The following is a 14006-nucleotide window of genomic DNA, read 5'->3' as shown; positions in this document are numbered from 1 at the left end:
AGCAAAAATAGGAATAAAGAATGGCAATAAGTACATATCTATCAACAAGTACTTTAAATGAAAAAGAATTAAGTGCTCTACCAAAGGCTAGGGGGGCTGAATGAATAAAGAAACAAGACCCCTACATATGCTGTCTACAAGAGACTCACTTCAGATTAAAAGACACACACAGACTAAAAGGAAGGGGATGGAAAAAATATTGCCTTGATGGACCTAGAGGTATTGTGCTGAATGAAACAGGTCGGATAGAGAAAGACAAATATCACATGATTTCACGTACATGTGGAATCTAAAAAACAAAATCAACAACGACAACATCAAAAGCAGAAATAAACTCATAGATACAGAGAATCTTTTGAGGACTACTAGATGGGAGGAGGATTGAGGAGGATGGTGAAAAAAAGCAAAGGGATTAAGAGGTACAAATGGATAGTTGCAGAATAGACATGGAGATGTAGAGTGTAGCATGGGGAAGATGGTTATAAGTTGTAATAAATATGTAAGGGGGAAGAAGGGTACTAGATTTAGTGGGATGATCACTTTGAGAGCTATGTGGATTTCTGATCACTATGCTGCACATCTGAAACTGGTATATTATTGTATGACAACTACAATTGAAAAAAACTTTTTGAACTGAACAATGTAAATACGATCAACTAATTGTCTATTATATTTCAATAAAGCTGAGTTAAAAAGTAAAAATAAAAGGTTGCATTATTATAGAAATACAAAGTTGTTATATATGTTATATGTAGAAATATATAGTATAACATAACATAATATATAATTATAAGCACACACATTACATGAATGGAGGAAAAGCCTGTACCAAAATGCTGAAGTGTTAACTTTTGCTTGGAAATAAAAATTAGATATTCAACAAAAACACTAAATTCATCATTCTTAATACTGACATTAGAACACTTTTTTTAAAATCAGGAACATGATAAACATATCCACTTTTACTACTTCTAATCAACACTGTATTGAGTGTCTCAGCCAGTGAAGTAATTAAAATAAATAAATAAAAGATATGGAGAATAAAAATTAAGAAAAAACTGACATCATTCACAGATTATTGTCTATGTACAGTGGCTAGATATTAAAATAACATAAAGAAATTAAATACGATTTCCATATACCAGCCTCAGACAGAAAATATAATTAACAAAAAGATCAATTTACAAATGCAACAACAACAAAATAAAGTACCTAGGGATAAATCAAATTAAAGCTGTGCAAAACTATTCTGGAGAAACTATATAACTTTATTAAAAGATGTTAAAGACAATCTAAATAAATAGAGATGGATACCATGCACTGATAGATTCATTATTATATAAGAGACAAAGGGTTAGTACCCAGATATATGATTTAAAAAATCCATAAATTAACAATAAAAACAACACAAAGAAACAACCACCAAAACAATGACCAAAGAAAGAGTAAAAGGGCATAAATAGAAATTTCACAGAAGAAATGTGAAATGTAAGTAGAATGTAAGTACTATGAGGGCAGGGATTTTTGTCCACAGATCATGAGTAGGAAAATCAATAAATTAGGTAATTAAGCAATAATATATAGCAGTAAACATAAAGGAAATACAGTTACGACCGAGAATGTGGATGAGTCTTAAAAAACAATGTTGATTTAAAAAAATCTAGTCACAGAATACTACATATAGATGATATATTTTTAAAATAAATTTTCACATACAAATTGATAAAACAAAAAAAGCAAGAGAATCACAAAGAATTCAAGATACACTTATCTTTAAGGGAGATTATGGAGATAAAACAGAGAAGGAATATACAGAGAGAAGTAATAGTATCAATAATCTTCTAATTTTAAAGTAGAGAAAAGGGTTCTTGGGCATTCATTTTCTTGTTACACTTTATAATTTACATAATATATCTTTCAAGTATTAGATAATAAAATGTGTTAAGAAAGAAAGATAAAGAATGCTTTCTTTATCTTGAGATTACCAGGCTAAGAAAAATAGGCAGAATATATGACAAACCTACGGCTAATATCATACTCAATGGGGAAAGGCTAAAAGCTTTTTCCTTAAGATCAAGGACAAGATAAGGATGCCCACTTTCGCCACTCCTTTTCAACATTGTATTCAAAGTCTTAGCCACAGCAATAAGACAAGAAAAGAAATAAAAGGTATCCAAATTAGAAAGAAAGAAGTAAAAACTCTCATTATTTGCCGATGACATGATACTATATATAGAAAATCCTAATGATTCCATCAAAAACCTCTTAGAACTGATCAATGAATTCAGTAAAATAGCAGGATACAAAATTAATATTCAGAAGTCAGCGGCATTTTTATACACTAATGATGAATTTTCAGAAAAGAAATTAAGAAAACTATCCTATTTACAATGCATCAAACCAATAAAATACCTGGGAATCAAATTAACCAAGGAGGTAAAAGATTTTTGTTCTCAGAAAATTATGTCATTACAAAAATAAATTGAAGAAGATACAAATAAGTGAAAGCATATACCATGCTCATGGGTAGGAAGAATCAACATCATTAAAATGGCCATATTACCCAAAGAAATCTATAGATTCAGTGCAATCCCTATCAAAATACCAATGACATTTTTCAGAGAACTAGAACAGATAATTCTAAAATTTATATGGAACTATGAAAGACCCTGAATAGCCACAGCAGTCTTAAGAAAGAACAAAGTTGGAGGTATCACATGACCTGATATCAAACTATACTATAAGCTTACAATAATCAAAACAGCATGGTACTGACATAAAAACAGATACATTGAACAATGGAACCAAATAGACTGCTACCTATCACCATACATCAAAATTAACTCAAAATGTATCAAAAACCTGAACATAAGACCTTAAACAATAAAACTTGCATAAAGAAAACATAGGTACTAAACTCATGGATCTTGGATTAGAGAGGATATCATGAATTTGACTTCAAAGGCAAAGGAAATAAAAGCAAAAATAAAATGAGACTATATCAAACTAAAAAGCTTCTGCACAGCAAAAGAAACCATCAACAAAACAAAAAGCAACCATGACTGAATGGAAGAAGATAATTGCAAACAACACCTCCGATAAGGGATTTATAATCAAAACATATGAAGAACTTATACAACTCAACAACAATAAATTAAACAAAAAAAAAAAAAATGGGCAGAAGACTTGAACAGATAATACTCCAAAGAGGAAATACAGATGGCCAATAAATCTAAGAAAAGATGCTCAACATCAATAAACATCAGAGAAATGCAAATTAAAACCACAATGAGGTATCACTTCACACCTGTCAGAATGGCTATCATCAATAAATCAAAAAACAAGTGTTGACGAGGATGTAAAGAAAAAGGAACTTTCATACACTGTGGGTAGAATTACAAATTGGTACAGCTGCTATGGAAAACAGTTTGGAGGTTTCTCAAAAACTTTAAAATGGATATAGCTTTTGACGCAGCAATTGCACTTCGGGGTATTTATCTAAAGACAATAATTCATAAAGATCCATTAACCCTTTGTTCATAGCAGCACAATTTACAATATCCAAGATATGGAAGCAACCTAAATGCCCATCAACAGACAACTGGATAAAGAAGTTATGGTTCATATATACAACAGAATATTACTCCACCATTAAAAAAGTGAAATACTACCATTCGCAACAATGTAAAGGGACCTAGAGGTTACTATGCTGAGTGAAATAAGTCAGACAGAGAATGATAAATACTATATGATTTCATTTATACGCAGAATGTAAGGAACAAAAAGAACAAAAGTAATCAAAAACAGACTCACAAATACAGAGGACAATCTGATGACAGCTAGAGTAGAGGGTGGTTGGGGGTGGGGGGCAAGGAAGAAAGGGGTGAAGGGTTAAAGTAGTACAAATTAGTAGTTGATAGATGGTCACAGGGATGAGGAGTATGGCATAGGGAATGCAATCAGCGTGAATGTAATGACTAGGTGTAGAGCCAAAGGAGAGAAAGAATTCCTAAGGAATTCATCAGGGGGATCATTTCATAAACTATATAAATGTCTAACCAATGTACTGTATACTTGAAACTAATAATAAAATAAAAATTTAAAAAATGGAAAAAGTTGAGATCCATATAATTTCACTCATACGTGGGATATAAAACTGAAAGCAACAAATTAACAAGACAAAAAAACAAAACTCATAGACACAGACAACAGTTTAGTGGTTACCAGAGAGAAAGGAGAGAGGTAGATAGGGGTAAAGGGAGTCAAATATATGGGACAGAAAATTTGACTTTGGGTGGTGAACACACATGCAATATACAGATGATGTATTATATAATTATGCACTTGAAACCTATATAATAATATTAGCCAATGTCACCCCAATAAATTTAATAAAAATTAATTAATTTATTTATAAAAGGATACTTATCTTTTCCTCTTCCCAATCCAACTCAAAGCCCATCAAAATTGCACTTCTACTCTGGTCATCTTCTTAGTAAAGCCTTATCTGTTCTTCAAAGGACAAGATTAACTGCTCCATGTCCTATTCTCTCACAAGATACTGCTGTCCTCTACCTAAGAATTTCTTCATTACACCTTGTATTACAACCAGTTGTCCATAGCCTGTTTGTCTTACCATGCTGTGTTCTTTTCCCTTAGGGTCAATAGTCAATTTGTGTGATCTGGACAGTTAAAACACTGAGCTAGAAGATTCCAGCTAATGTCACTATCCAAGCCAATTAAAAAATGGAAAAAAATAAATAAAAGGCATTTAAATTGGAAAGGAAGAAGTAAAACTATCTCTATTTTCAGATGACATGATCTTGTACATATCCTAAGATATATAAGAAAATCCTAAGAAATTCATTTAAAAATCGTCAGAATAAATGAGTTCAGCAAGGTTGCAGGATACAATATCTTTTACAAAAATCAACTGTATTTCTATAAACTAGCAATAAGCAATCCAAAATTGAAAGGGAAAAACAATCCCACATACAACAGCCTCAAGAAATATAAAATAGGAGTAAATTTAATAAAAGAAGTATAAGACTTGTACACTGAAAATTACAAATAATTGTTAGAAGAAATTAAAGAAAACCTAAATAAGTGGAAAGACACCCCATGTTCATATATGAGAAAAATTAATATTGTTAAGATGGCAATACTTCTCAAATCAATTTACAGATTCAATGCAATCCCTATCGAAATCCCAGCTTTAAAAAAAAAAGTTTAAAATGTATTTTAATAAATTGATTCTCCATTACTGCTCCATTTCTCAGAAAAACTCCAAAGGTATCAGAGACAAATAAAACATGGTACACCAGTAAAAAAATGCACAGCATAACTACCTAATATAAACACAGCTAAGAGCTACTGTCAGATCTTCACCATATAGCAACCTTGTTCCCAAGATTGTACTAGTCTTATCAAGAAAAGCTGTGAACAGCAACATCATAGACACAAAAGGGCCATTCCTGGGTTGTCCTTACCCAAGAAAAAGGCTGACAACTCCAGAATTACATCAAGAGTTTATTAAGGGATCTTATGGACAAAAGTAATAGCAAGATGGTAGATCTCTGCACTCAAAGGGCATGGGGCTTGTTATACATAGCCAAGTGGCATGGGCTAACACAGGTGGTTTGTAGCCTAGGGCTAACACAGGTAGCTTATAGCCCTGTGGCATATGCTTGTTAAGAGCTGTATAATCCAAAGCAGTAAACAGTTTAATGGTTCCATTTATCTATGCAAGAACATTCCTTTCAGATGATACAGGCCCACCCCTCCCTGGGTGAACTGGAGGTTAGTTTGCTTCATAAGATGGTATTGGTCATGTTAAGTATCAGAAATCATTTTGACTAACAATACAACAGAACCTTATGTATGTTGTCTGTGACCTCTGTAGACATTTGCTTGAATTCATACCTGGGAGTTAATGAAACAATGAGGCTAAGGTCATTAGGAGATGTTTGATTCTTGTGGTAGATGTGGCAGTGTCTATGGGTTTGAGCAGTATAAAATTGAGAAAGCGAACAGAAAAAGATGGACAAAGAATGATCAAGATTAATGGGGCTCTAACTGGATCCACTAATGCCGTGGTTCCCCCCAGGCCCTCAACAATCACAGGAGACTTCAAGAATATATCACACAGATTTGATTAGTAACACTATACTACACAGAACTGATCTGTTAAATACCACCTCTCCCATTGCCTTCTGCCTCCAGCATACTCCGTACAGACAGGCAAGACCTAATTATTGGGAGGATTCTCTAACACTTTCCCAGTATAGAATTCTGATTAGTTCAAAAAAAGGTCCTTCTTTTAGAATTTTTGGAAACTAGACACTGTAATTTTATTAGTATCAGTGGCGTCTGGTTGGAACAAATTCAGCTCCAGGGGCTGCACGGTTGAATGCAGCAGGGGTTCCATCAATTGCCCTAATTCCTTCCATTGCAGCAGTGTGGCCAAAGCATTCAGCTATTGGCAAGATCAACCCCCAGATTACATCTAGCATCATAGTGGCAGATCCTGATGGAGCTGGGGTACCAGCTGGCACAGGAATGGGTAGCATGGTGCTTTTGTTCTTTATGCCTATAGCACCTCCCACAGTCATCTGACCCATTCATACCTGTCACATCAGAGAAAGTTTCCTTGACTCTTTCCTGCTATCATTGCATCATTTTTTCCTGTTGCCACTACATCTCTTCTTCATGGCACCTATGCTCCTCTTCTTGTCTGAGCTCCAGTTGCTTCTGTTTTTGCATGTCTTAGTTGTACAGCTCTACCATCCTCTGAAGTTCTTGAAGGCTCATCAAATCCTACCTAATTAGCATGACCCAGTGCTCATAGTGGGCAGCCTCCGCTTCCATCTCCAGTTTCTCATGACTTTCCTTGATGTGGGTTCTACTTGATCCTGCTGCTGCTTCTCCATCTCAATGAGTGCCTTCCAGTGTGATATACTCATACTCAAAGGCACAAGGCTGTGCAAATCTGGGTGTCTGCTCTTGTTCCCTGTGAAATTACTAGTTCTTTATACTAACCAGCTTCTTGGAAGTAACTCTTCATCATATAACTGGTCCATCGGCTTCACAGGCCAAGGAAATGTGGTTATCAGGCCAGAGCCTTCACTGTATCTGTCTAGGGCTTTCTAAGCAGCTCACTCCCCCAAGAACTCAACAATGTCTTTTTCTGAGGGCCTTCATCAATCATCTACAATGACTACAGTCCTCACCAGCTGGCCAAACACAGAAAAAGCTTCCTCCAGCATTTTATTAAACATACATTGAAGAAGGCTCTAGAGCATAAGAGAAGCACTTTGGCAAGCCAAGTGCACATGTAGCTGCTTTCCACAGAGTGGCATGGTGTCCAGCTTCACTTTGGCAATCTCTGCAAGGGTTCATGTTTCCAAGCAAGTAAAACTGAAATCCTTGTCCTTATGAATGAAGGCTCAGTCTGCCTCCCCATATTTCTCAAATAGTTTCTTCATTTCCTTCTCAGTTTTGTCAGGAGGGAGCTTGTACACAAAGAGATAGCTGCATTAGGTGAACATCTGCTATACCGGTTTCCTAAAATTCTTCAGGTCAACAATCAAGCCCTCATTTTGGCTGCTGGATCCTGTTGTCCATTTGCAGGTATTGGCAGAGGCAATGGTTGCTGCTGTGGCTGTTGCTGGTGATATTGATGCTGTTTCCTTGGAGTATGGTTTTGCTTCTACAAGTTAAAGGTTCTAGTGCTCTGCATTTCTGTATCCCTTTACCAACTATTCTTCCCTCACCATTACAGTGACACGACATGACCTCTACCATCCCCCAGCTCCTTTTTTTTTTTTGTACAAACTGACGAGCTGATCATAAAATTCATATGAAAGTTCAAAGAATTCAGAATAGCCAAAATAATCTTGGAAAAGAGGAATAAAGTTGGCATTAAGTTCACATTTTCCAATTTTAAAACATATTACAAAGCCATAGTAATTGAGACAGGATGGCACTGACATAAAGACAGACATACAGATCAATGGAATAGAACTGAGAACCCAGGAGTAAACCTTCACATTTACAGTCAACTGATTTTCAACAAAAGTACCAAGGCAATTCAATGGAGAAAGAATAAATAGTTTTTTTAATAAATGGTGTTGGGACAACTGGATCTCCACATATCCTACCCCTACCTCATATTACATTAAAAAAATTAAATCAAAACAGATCAAAGACCTAAATGTAAGAATTAAGAGTATAAAATTCTTAGAAGAAAACATATGTGTAAATAATCTTGAATTGGGCAATAGTTTTTAGATACGACGCAAAATGCATAACAAATGAAAAATTAGATAAGTGAGACACTAAAATTAAAAACTTTGTGCTTCAAAAAACACCATCGAAAAATTAAAAGACAATCCATAGAATAAATGGTAAAAAATTTTGTAAATCATCTAATAAGGAACTTGTACCTAGAATATATAAAGAATTTCAACAATTGAATAATAAGACAAATAATTCAATTTAAAAATGGGCACAGGATCTGAATAGATATTTCTCCAAAGAAAGCATACAAATGGCTGATAAGCACATGAAAAGATGCTCAACATCATTAGTCATCAAGTAACCATAATAAGATACCATTTCATACCCACCAGAATGGCTATAATCAAAAAGATGGACAATTACAAGTATTGACAAGGGATATGGACAAATTAGAAACCCCATGCATTTCTGGTGGACATCTATGATAGTGCAGCTTCAGAAAACAGTCTGGAAGTTCTTCAAAAAGTTAAATACGGAATGACTAGGACCCTGAAATTCTACTCCTAGGTATATATCAAGAGAAGTGAAATGTATGTCCACACAAAAACTTGTACATGAATATCCACAGTAGAATTATTCAGAATAGCTAAAAAGTAGAAACAACATAAATGTCCATTAAGTGATGAATGGATAACATGTTACAACATGGATGAACCTTGAAAACATATGCTAAGTGAAAGAATTCAGTCACAAAGGCCACATACTATATGATTTCATTCATATAAAATGTCTGGAATAGACAAATTCATAGATAAATTCATAGCTGCCATCATCTGGGAGGAGAAGAAGATGGAGAGTGATAGCTAATGGTTACTTTTTGGAGTGATGAAGATGTTCTAAACTTAGATAGTGGTGATGGCTGCACAACTGTGAGTATACTAAGAAACCACTAAACTGTGCATTTTAAAGTTTGAGTTTTATGAATGTGAATTTTACAAAAGTAAACCAATAACAAAGGAAAAACTGTAAACTAATGATAAAATTCTAAGTATGTCACAATTTTTTTTTCAGGAATGAAAGCAATCAACCAACATTACTCAATACCAACTTTGTTTCCAGCACAATATTATAGGGCACTGGTTCCCCAACTTTTTGATTCTATAACAAATGTTAATGAAAATTATTTATAGGACCAGATGGCTTCACAAGTGAATTCTAATAAACGCCTAAAGAAAAAATAATTCTTATCCTTCCCAAACTATTTCAAAAATTCAAGAGGAAGAAAGGCTTCCGAACTAATTCAACAAAGCCAGCATTACCCTGATACCAAAACCAGACAACTACACTACAAGAAAAGAAAATTACAGGCCAATATCTCTGATGAATATAGATGCAAAACTCTCAACAAAATATTAGCAAACTGAATTCAGCAATACATTTAAAAGATCATACAGCACTATCAAAGGGGATTTGTCCCAGGGATGCAAGAATGGTTCAATATCCACGCATCAATCAATGTGATATACTGCATTAACAAAAGCAAGGATTAAAACTGTATGATTATATCAATAGATGCAAAAAAAATCTGACAAAATTCAACATCTATTTATAATAAAATCTTTCAATAAAGTGGGTATAGAGGAAACATACCTCAACATAATATATGACAAACCCAGAGCTAACTTTATACTCAATGGTGAAAAGCTGAAAGCTTTTCCACTATGATTAGAAATACAACGTGGACGACCACTTTCACCACCTTTATTCAACACAGTATTGGTGTCTTAGCCACAGTAATCAAACAAGAAAAAGAAATAAAAGCCATTCAAATTGGAAAGGAAAAATCAAAACTGTCGCTATTTGCAGATAATATGAAACTATATGTAGAAAACCTTAAAGATTCTACCAAAAAACTATTAGAATAAATGAATTCACTAAAGTTTCAGGATATTAAATTAATATTCAGATCTGTTGCATTTCTACATACTAATAACAAACTATCATAAAGAGAAATTAAGGAAACAATCTCATTTACAATTACATCAAGAAGAATAAAATACCTAACAATAAATTTAACCAAGGAAGTAAAAGACCTGTATTCTGAAAATTGTAAGACATTGATGCAAGAAATAAAAAATGACAACAATAAATGGAATGAAAGGATACTATTAAAATGTCTATATCACCCAAAGCAATCTACATTTTTAATGCAATCCCTATCAAAATACCAATGGCATTTTTCACAAAATTAGAACAAATAATCCTAAAACTTATATGAAATCACGAAGACCCAAAATTGCCAAAGCAAACTTGAGAAAAAAAAAAAACAAAGTGGAGAGCCAGGGGAGGGAGCAATTGGAGGGATCATTTTATGAACATTATAGATGTCTAATGAATGTACTGTATACTTGAAAAAAACAAAGTGGAGAGCCAGGGGAGGGAGCAATTGGAGGGATCATTTTATGAACATTATAGATATCTAACGAATGTACTGTATACTTGAAACTAATTTAAATAAATAAATTTATTTTTAAAAAAAGAAAGAAAAAACAAAGTTGGAGGCATCATGCTTCCTAATTTCAAATTATACTACAAAGCTATAATAATCAAAACTGAATGGTACTGTCACAAACACAGACACATAGATAATAGAACAGCATAGAGAGCCCAGAATAAATCTTTTTTTGTGTGGTCAATTAACCTACAATGAGGGAGGCAACAAGAATATACAATGGGGAAATGATAGTCTCTTCAATAAATGGTAGTGGGAAAACTGGATAGATATATGCAAAAAAATTAATCTAGACCACTTTCTTCTACCACATACAAAAATAAACTCAAAATAGATTAAAGACTTAAATGTAAGACCTGAAACCATAAAATTCTTAGAAGAAAACATAGGCAGTGAACTCTTTGACACCAGTTTTAGCAATATTTTTTTGGATATGTCTCCCTGGGCAAGGGTGACAAAAGCAAAAATAAACAAATGGTACTACATCAAACTAAAGAGTTTTTGCACAGCAAAGGAAACATATCAACAAAATGATAAGACAATCTACTGAATGGGAGAAGATATTTGCAAATGGCATATCTGATAAGGGATTAATGTCTAAAATATTTAAAGAACTCATAAGTTCAATATCAAAAAAACAATCTGATCAAAAATGGGCAGAGGACCTGAATAGGCATTTCTCCAAAGAAGAAATAGAGGTAGCCAACAGACATATGAAAAGATGCTCAACATCAGTAATTATCCAATAAATGCAAATTAAAACTATAATGAGCTATCACAACACACCTGTCAAAATGGCTATCATCAATCAATCAACAATTGGTGAGGAAATGGAGAAGTGGCAATCCTCATGCACTGTTGGTAGGACTGTAAACTAGTACAGCCACTATTGAAAAAAGTATGGAGGTTCCTCAAAAATTAAAAATAGAACCATCATATGACCCAGCAATTCCACTTCTGGGTATCTACCTGAAAAAAATGAAAACACTAATTCAAAAATGTATTTGCATCCTATGTTCATTGCAGCATTATTTACAATAAGAAAGATATGGAAGCAATAGATGACTAGATAGAGAAGAAGTGGTATATATATACAATGGAATATTATTCAGCCATAAAAAAGAATGAAATTTTGCCATCTGTAACAACATGGATGGATTTAGTGGGTATTATGCTAAGTGAAATAAGTCAGACAGAGAAAGACAAATACAATAATGATTTCACTTATATGTGAAATCTAAAAAACAAAACACACTTACATACAAAACAAAACAGAAACAGATTCATAGACACATAAAACAAATTGATGTTTCCAGAGATGAGGGGCATGAGAGAATAGGTGAAAAGGCGAAGAGGAATAAGAGGTACAAACTTCCAGTTATAAAATAAATAAGTCATAAGGATATAATGTACAGCACAAGAATAGAGTCAACAATATTGTAACAGCTTTGTACAGTGACAGATGGTTAATAGACTTATTATGGCGATCACAGTGTAAAATATATAAATACAGAATCACTATGTTGTATATCTGAAACTAATATTGTATGTCAACTATACTAAAAAAATTTTTTTAACTTCTGAAGAGGAGTGATGTCAGAAGCATGGCAAAGTGAGAGATGTCCCCAGATCTTTGCCCTTGAAATAACAATAAGCAAAACATCTAAATCTAAACAAATAATACCCAACCTTCACACAAGCACATCTAAGCAAGTGATCTGCACATAAGAGCTACCAGAGGTCAGAATGGTGAGAGTAAGGCAGTAGACTGGGAGCAACAAAGAAGCTGCCTCTCACAGTTGAAGCTCCCTGCAGGAAGAAGGGGAGGGGAGAAGGTGTCTGGTGCATCCCCTGAACAGCCCTGCCTGAGAGAGCTGTGAGCTCCATGCATTGGCAGTGCCCAGGGATCAGGGCAAAAAGCAAAGGTGGGAAGGCAGAGAAGCAACAGCTGAATAATACAGTTGCAAAATGCAAGGCTGAGCCACAACAACACTTATCCTCCAATACAGAGGGCACCCTCCCCCATATCCTCCAAGACCAAACACCTCAGAGCCCCAGGGGAAATTGAGCAAACAATACTGAAACTGTCACTAACACTGACAGGGACTGAGACTGAGATTAGCAATCAGGATTGAATACTTATAAGGAAAAAAAGGCATTATTAAGGCTCAAAGCAGGGATCCAAGAGGCTTAGATGCCACCAACTGGAAAACAAAAGAAAAACACCTTAGTAACAGACTAAAAAGAGACCTTTATATAATACTTCTTTCAGGTGTGGGGTGGCGGGAAGAGGAAGCAAAATACACTTCCATTAATGCCCAGGCAGAGAAATAGTCCACTAAACACCACGAACAATCAAGATGACAAGGCAGCTCAGGAAGAAAGAGAAAAATCTCCAGAAAATAAGCTTATAGACATAGAAATATGCAACTTAAATGACAGAGAATTCAGAATGGCATTTCTGAAAAAACTCAATGAGATCCAAAATAATTCATGTCGACAATTCCAGGAGTTGAAAAACTAGATCAGCAGGAGTTTTTTATCAAGGAGATTGAAACCATAAAAAAGAACCAAATAGAAGTTCTGGAGATGAAGAATGAAATTGCAAGCTTGGGAAACAGAGTCAACAAAATGGAGGAAAGGATAAGTGATATCGAAGACAGAAATCTAGAAATCCAGAATGAAAAAGAGAGAGACTGAAGAATAAAAAATAATGAAAGAGAAACATAAGAACTAGCTGATATTATCAGGAGAGGAAACCTAAGAATAATGGGAATTCTCGAAGGGGAGGAAAAGGAGCAGGGATTAGAAAGCATTTTCAGACAAATAGTTGATGAGAATTTCCCAAATCTAAGGAATGAGATGGAGCTTGGAATTCAAGAAGTCAACAGAACACCCAATTATCTCAACCCAAAAAGGCCTTCACCAAGACACATTGTATTAAAATTATCAAAAGTCAATAACAAAGATAGAATTCGCAGGGCAGCCAGGGAAAAGAAAACAGTAACGTATAAAGGAAAACCCATTAGATTATCATCAGACTTCTTAGGACAGACCTTACAAGCCAGAAAGGAATGGAACCAAATATTTAAACTATTAAGTGAAAAGAACTACCAGCCTAGAAAAATGTATCCAGCTAAGCTCTCCTTTAGATATAAAGAAATCAAGACCTTTCCAGACATACAAAAATTGAGGGAATTCTCCACTATGAGGCCTGCACTACAGGAAATACTGAAAGGGGTCAGCTCACCTAAAA

At 34.4% G+C, this 14006-nt stretch overlaps 1 protein-coding gene and 1 pseudogene across 1 annotated transcript in view; both read right to left on the bottom strand.

Annotated features, from left to right (window-relative positions):
• The window catches only part of DNAH12 (dynein axonemal heavy chain 12), a 200616-nt gene that overhangs the window by 129579 nt on the left and 57031 nt on the right, over positions 1–14006 (bottom strand).
• On the bottom strand, positions 6360–7738 carry LOC102897844 (annotated as a pseudogene).

The sequence above is a fragment of the Pteropus alecto genome, unplaced genomic scaffold (assembly GCF_000325575.1).
Source record: "Pteropus alecto unplaced genomic scaffold, ASM32557v1 scaffold75, whole genome shotgun sequence".
Lineage (NCBI taxonomy): Eukaryota > Metazoa > Chordata > Mammalia > Chiroptera > Pteropodidae > Pteropus > Pteropus alecto.
Note: the sequence above shows the minus strand (reverse complement) of the source record. Positions and strands in the feature narration are given on the sequence as shown.